General features: G+C 38.9%; 1 protein-coding gene across 1 annotated transcript in view; it reads left to right on the top strand.

Annotated features, from left to right (window-relative positions):
• The first annotated feature begins 931 nt into the window (after positions 1 to 931).
• LOC124282231 (double C2-like domain-containing protein beta) overlaps positions 932 to 6,000 on the top strand; it is a 101,926-nt gene continuing 96,857 nt past the window's right edge. Inside the window, exon 1 of the mRNA XM_046718186.1 lies at positions 932 to 1,077. The gene's annotated coding sequence lies outside the window, so the exon portion shown is untranslated. The remainder of the gene's footprint in view (positions 1,078 to 6,000) is intronic.

The following is a 6,000-nucleotide window of genomic DNA, read 5'->3' as shown; positions in this document are numbered from 1 at the left end:
TAACCTTCTCATAAGTGTTCTATACTTCTACAAATGGTTTGTCAGACACACTAAACTGTAACTCTCTATTTATGTTTACTCTGATGATATTTGTATTTGTATTTCATGCAATATGTATACATATATTATTCATATGATAGTCAACATCGATGACGACACATGCTCCATTTAAATTTTGTATTATATGTTGTATGGGAGCCGTGTTAATATATAAGTTAATATAAGCTGTAAAGCTTGTTCACTAATCCCAATTCATTGTTTATGAATAAAAATATGTTTAAACCATATTCTAGGACCTGAAACGTAATATTTTCACCATATACAGTTGTCATTCTCGTACAGTTGACCGAACATATCAAAGACGACGCGTATTAAGCCTAGTGGTAGTTGCTTTAAACATATTTAATTCAAAAAGTGGAATCGGATCGGTAAACAAGCAGTACTAGTGGAGGTAATGGATAACAACTTTGTCTTCCAATGTGATGTTCTCTTTCCTCACTTTGGCAATGGCACCCGTGAAGATCCGGGTTCGGTTGATCTTCAGTACCCATGCTTGTCGTACGAGGCGACTAACGGGATCGGGTGGTCAGGCTCGCTCACTTTGTTGACACGTGTCATCGTATCCCATCTATGCCAGGAGCGGATACAGCGTTTTGAGAAAGGCGGGTGCGCACCCCCTGCACCATCCTCTGTATGTTCATGCTGTTGATCACTGTATAAGTCTGGCCCGGACACGATTATTTACAGCCCGCCGCCATATAGCTGGAATATTGTTGAGTACGACGTAAAACTAAACTCACTCACATTGGCAATGGCAACAGTTTATAATAATATTATACGACCCTTCCAACAATTCGGTTTTATTTATGGCGGCATGCAAATATGTGAATAGAATTACCTCCCTTTGTAATTAGCGCAGAGACTGCTGGGAGCGCACCTTGCAGTGAACGTCAAATGAGCTGCGAGCAGCATCTCTTGGACTAATTCCGTAAAACTGTGTCACTTGACATCGATGGAGTCAAATGTGACTTGAGGCTTTTTTCTGTCAATCAGGACCCTCTTCGATACAACAATACCGTAAGTATTTGTCTGTCGTGTTGGTACGCTCATAATTTGTGGCAAGTGACAGCTCTCTGAAGCAGGGTCGGCAAATCGAGGTTTCCTCTGGTTGGAAACAGATTGTTGGTGATCGATTCCGGAGAGGTTGCTTTAGATGACTGTGACTTAGAAGCATGTGTGGATTTATAATCGAGTGCGATAATGAGTGTTGAAGTTTCCTGTGCTTCATTTGTACGTTCTCCTTATCTTTTGCCGATCAATCCAAATTTGGAAGCGACGGCGGTTGCAATAGCACTATCAGACGCAAGGACATTCTGTAGTGACAACTGCTATAGGTAGGTTGATGTAAGTCTACACGTGTAATGCTGATGGTATCATTTAGGTGAATTATTGTTGAAGACTTCATCGTGTTTTGCAGACGTGTTGGTAAGCATGAACATTTCCAGGGAGATCTTACAGCCAGCAGACAGACTTTATTTTGCCTGTTGGTACTTCTCACTCAGAATGAGTGGGCGAGTGAGTTGGATTTTACACCGCTTTTACTAGTTTTAGCAATATTCCAGCAATGTCACAAGGAACACCAGAAATGGGCAATGTGTCCAAGTGGGAATCAAACACGGGCCAATGGTGTGACGAGTAAACGCTTTAACCACAAAGCTACCTCCACTGCCCCTGTCAGAACAATGTCTTGATTCACATTTGCAATTAAGCATCGACTTCTTTATGCCAAAACAAATACTTATGGTGCCAAATACTTTTGACTGAACTGTACTTGATACAGATTTATCTCAGATTCTGTTTTTCATGTCCTTGACAGACCAGTGGGGAAAATATACACGATTTTGCTGGATATTGGGATTTTCTTAAGAGTGCTTTTTTTCTTAAATTTGTGGTATGTTTATACTTCTTTATGAGATTGAACATCAACAACTCTTCTTGTTCACTGGTTCTGATATCAGTGAAATGCAGGTCACCCCTGCAAAGCAATAATACATGTATATATGTTAAACCTTTATTAACACAACCTTGCCACATTGAATTTATGTTTGGAAATTTTTAGTGACATTTGCTTCAGACTTTAATTAGGTTTAATATCAGCCTTTGGGCAGGCCTGGATAAATCCATGCTGGACTCTAGCTTAAGATCAATGACCATTTCGCAGAGTGGCAAAAGTTGATCCCTGTTTATCCAGACAGTTGTTGGGGTGGTCACAGTTTTATATCATCTGGATTAACAAATGTCCAGACTGGCAGATCATGGTGTGATTGGTCGTAGAAGTATTCATTCGCAAGGTGGAGTTTCCAGATTAGCAGGACCCTGGCTAAGAAGGTTTTTGAGAAGTTGAAATATTTCTATTTTGACTTTTTCTATAGCCATTTTGACTTTTTGGTATGGCCATTTTGACTAGGGTGTGTGGCCATTTTGACTTTTTTCTATAGCCATTTTGACTAGGGTCAGTGTGGTAATTTTGTGTGTGGCCATTTTGACTATGGTCAGTGTGGCCACAGTCTAAGTAAACTTAGGCTCAGTATTATTCATTACACTGCTATACTGAGTCTAACAAAACCTAGTAGAAGGTCGGGTCAGCTAACCATTTGGACTGACCAATCAGAACACAGCTTACCAAATCGCAAAAGTAAACATTCGCACATACCGTTTGAACCTTTACCTAAGAAACTTGAATGATTCCGAATGCTATTTTCCACACGATCGCATCCGAGTGATACACGCAATGAGTAAACAGTTGCTGAGAATAGCGTTTTTGTCAATATTCAAGGATGTCATCTTGCGAAAATATAAGCAAATAGAAACCCATAAGCGTATATACTGCAGGTCAAATATTTGTGTTTTATGCAGATTTTCGTTTGTTGATAGATTAGTGTCAGCGACCAGGGAAGAGAAAATCCAAAAACCGTTTTGTAAGTCCCGCCGAACCCTAACAAGTAGTCGTTGTCTGATTGGTTAAATCTGTTCTGCTGTCTCGGGTTTGATTGTCGCTCAAAGGTTAGCTGACACGACCTTCTACTAGGTTTTGTTAGACTCAGAATAGCAGTGTAACGAATAATACTGAGCCTAAGTTTACTTAGACTGAGTGTGGCCATTTTTTGTGTGGCCATTTTGACCTGTTCCCGTATCATTGAGCATGTTAGAATTCATTAAAAAGACAAGGCTGTTGGTCCATCCCACATGTGGTCAAGTTCACAAGGTCATCACAACTATTGACACACATTGTTTGTGTTTTTATTCAGCACGCTCAAGTGGTCCCAATCACTGTGACGATAAGTTTTTATCACAACTGCAACCAGTTATCAGGAAAACCGATCACAAAAATAAATATCCTACCCCTCCGAATTTCCAATAATGACCATGCTGCTTCAGTGTGCGAAATATACACTGGTCCTGTGGTCCCAGGCTAGTAAAAATTCATCAGGACCACTAAATGATAAGTTTGCAGTGGTCCTGGTGGCCGGTGAATTTTGTATTGACAGTTATCTAAATGTAGAAATGTTATTATGGACCAGTGAAGTTCAGACACGACCACTAATTATTGTCCACTCACTGGTCCTGTGGTCAGGTGGGAAATTTTGAAAGGTTTCTCTCCCTGTTGCTTTCTTATATGGTTTATGAGAGAGAGATGTTTATGATTTGAAGTCAGTCCTATGTGTAAAAGTGAGCTGAACCAGCACACATTGAAATATTTTTGTAAAAAGTTACGCTCAGCTGTGACACGTGCTCTAGAACAATTTGCAAGTCATCGAGTATGACACACATGTTGTCATTCACACTGGGTGATGATAATTTACTTTGGGTATTGAGTTATTGAACTACTTTTGGACTAGTCTGCTGATCAGTTTTCAACCAATCTGTAGATTCTGATTAAAATCATGATAGTTGTTTTCTTTTATAAATTATTCAACATGCATCCCAAAGTGTATGACATGTGGTATAGAGTGACAGCAGTGATAGATGTTTGATGGGCATTTAGAAGTTGGAAGGTAACATAGGCCAAATAAAAAATATGTTGGGGTTCTGATTACACCTCTTTGAAATTTAGGTACGTAGGTAGGATTTTTTTTTTACATTTTGTTTTGAAGTAAGGTACAAAATAATAACACATTTATCAATGTGTAATTGTTAATTCAATCAAGTTTGCGGCCATCATGTCGACTTTCTCTATCAGAGTGACCGATGTCTGTCAGTGACGGGGAAAAAACAATGTTATCTGAAAGCTACCGCCTAAAAAAGATAGGGTCAGCACCAGAATTCTAGGGTCAGTCAGGTAATCGGACCCCGAAGGTTTGATTAAGGCCATATCAACGTACGGTATGGATTTACAACTTCTTTAAAGGTCACATGCAACGTAAAACACAACTTTGCAGATTCTGATACCTTTCGGTATGGACAGGTGCGCAGTGAAATAGGTTCGCACAGCTTGGAAGCGGGTTGTCCGGTGAATACTCGGTGAAGGCTTTGGTTGTAGCTATTTTTCTAATGTTTTGTTGATATTTCACAGGCGCGAGCTTTTTATATGTTATGACAGCAGATTAACTGTTTATATAATTTCATTTGTCTAATTCACCACACGTTCTTCTTACCGAGTCACTTTCTCAGTTCGATACTTAAAAGCAATGTCATTATTTAGCTTTGACAGAATTTTTAACTGTGATATAGATATGTCGTTGTCACAGACAAAACTCAATGTCTGTTTTATTGACACCTATGTGTCTGCCTGCCTGTCTGCTAATGACCATATTCAATACACAACTGCGATCACTGACCACATGCAATTTGAACTTAACACCAATCAGGCTATACACCATAAACAAAATGCATTGATTTATGGCCCGAGTTCGGTCTCTGTCACATAATGTAATTACACAGACAGGCAGGTGTGATACTTGTACACATGACATGTTATGCATGATGTCTGTTGATTGCAAAATGTTATACACAAAAAATGAGCATGTATTTACAAAATCCAACATCTCTATATGTACACACACAATGAGCCTTGAGGGAATCTGCAAATGAACCAGCTGTTACACTTGAGTGCACACCCACCCGCTCTGACTGGGTTTGGTATCCCGGCTGCTTCGTTTCTTGGGAAGTAAACCCAAGTACACAATATTGCACTTTTGATTTGCGATTGTACGCTTATAATTTTGTTTATATGTTTTTTCATAACCAGCAATGTATATTATATGTCATGAATAAGTAATAATTGTGTTTTAATTATGTTTGATTTTTTTGGTTGCATGTGACCTTTAATATTTGCAACATTAACTGTAAATATTAAAGAAGTTGTAAATCCATACCATACGTTGTTATGACAACAGTGATACTTAGGTAAGTAACAAGATGAATCAATTTGTACATTATTCCCTGCAATACAGTTCACAGCGGTTCACATGAGAGTGATATATTTATAAAATGACCCCATGAAAATTCACTAGCCATTCGGGCCAGTGACTGGAGATTTACTGGCCCAACTGGATTTTTTAAAGCCATGGGCTAGGGCCAGTAGCTATTTCGCACACTGGGCATAGGGTTACAGAAGTGATTATTCAATGAAATAGGATTCATATTTGTTATGCCTTGTTATGTGCCTGCATTCAGTCAGAAAATCTGATCTGTAAACATGGCAAAGCAGATACAGGTATGCGAGCTGAAAAATCGACATTGAGTTTATTTATTACACAAAGTGTTGTGCTATTTGTTAAAGCAACACAAATAAAAGTAATGTATAATATATGTGCGGAGCTGTGCATATTGTGTACAGGATTACTTAAGGAGGAATAAGCCAATGGCTAGTCCACTTTATAAAGTATTGCGCAATGACAGCATTTGCTAGTAGGTGGTTCTTTAAAAGAGGCAGCATTAGAAAATTGTGTATTTATAGGTCAGATGAAAGGACTAGTGGAAATCCTGAGTGAGTGAATG

This window comes from Haliotis rubra, unplaced genomic scaffold (assembly GCF_003918875.1).
Source record: "Haliotis rubra isolate DU_JTF1 unplaced genomic scaffold, ASM391887v1 Scf296, whole genome shotgun sequence".
NCBI lineage: Eukaryota > Metazoa > Mollusca > Gastropoda > Lepetellida > Haliotidae > Haliotis > Haliotis rubra.
The sequence above is the reverse complement of the archived record's forward strand: the minus strand, read 5'-3'. Positions and strand labels throughout refer to the sequence as shown.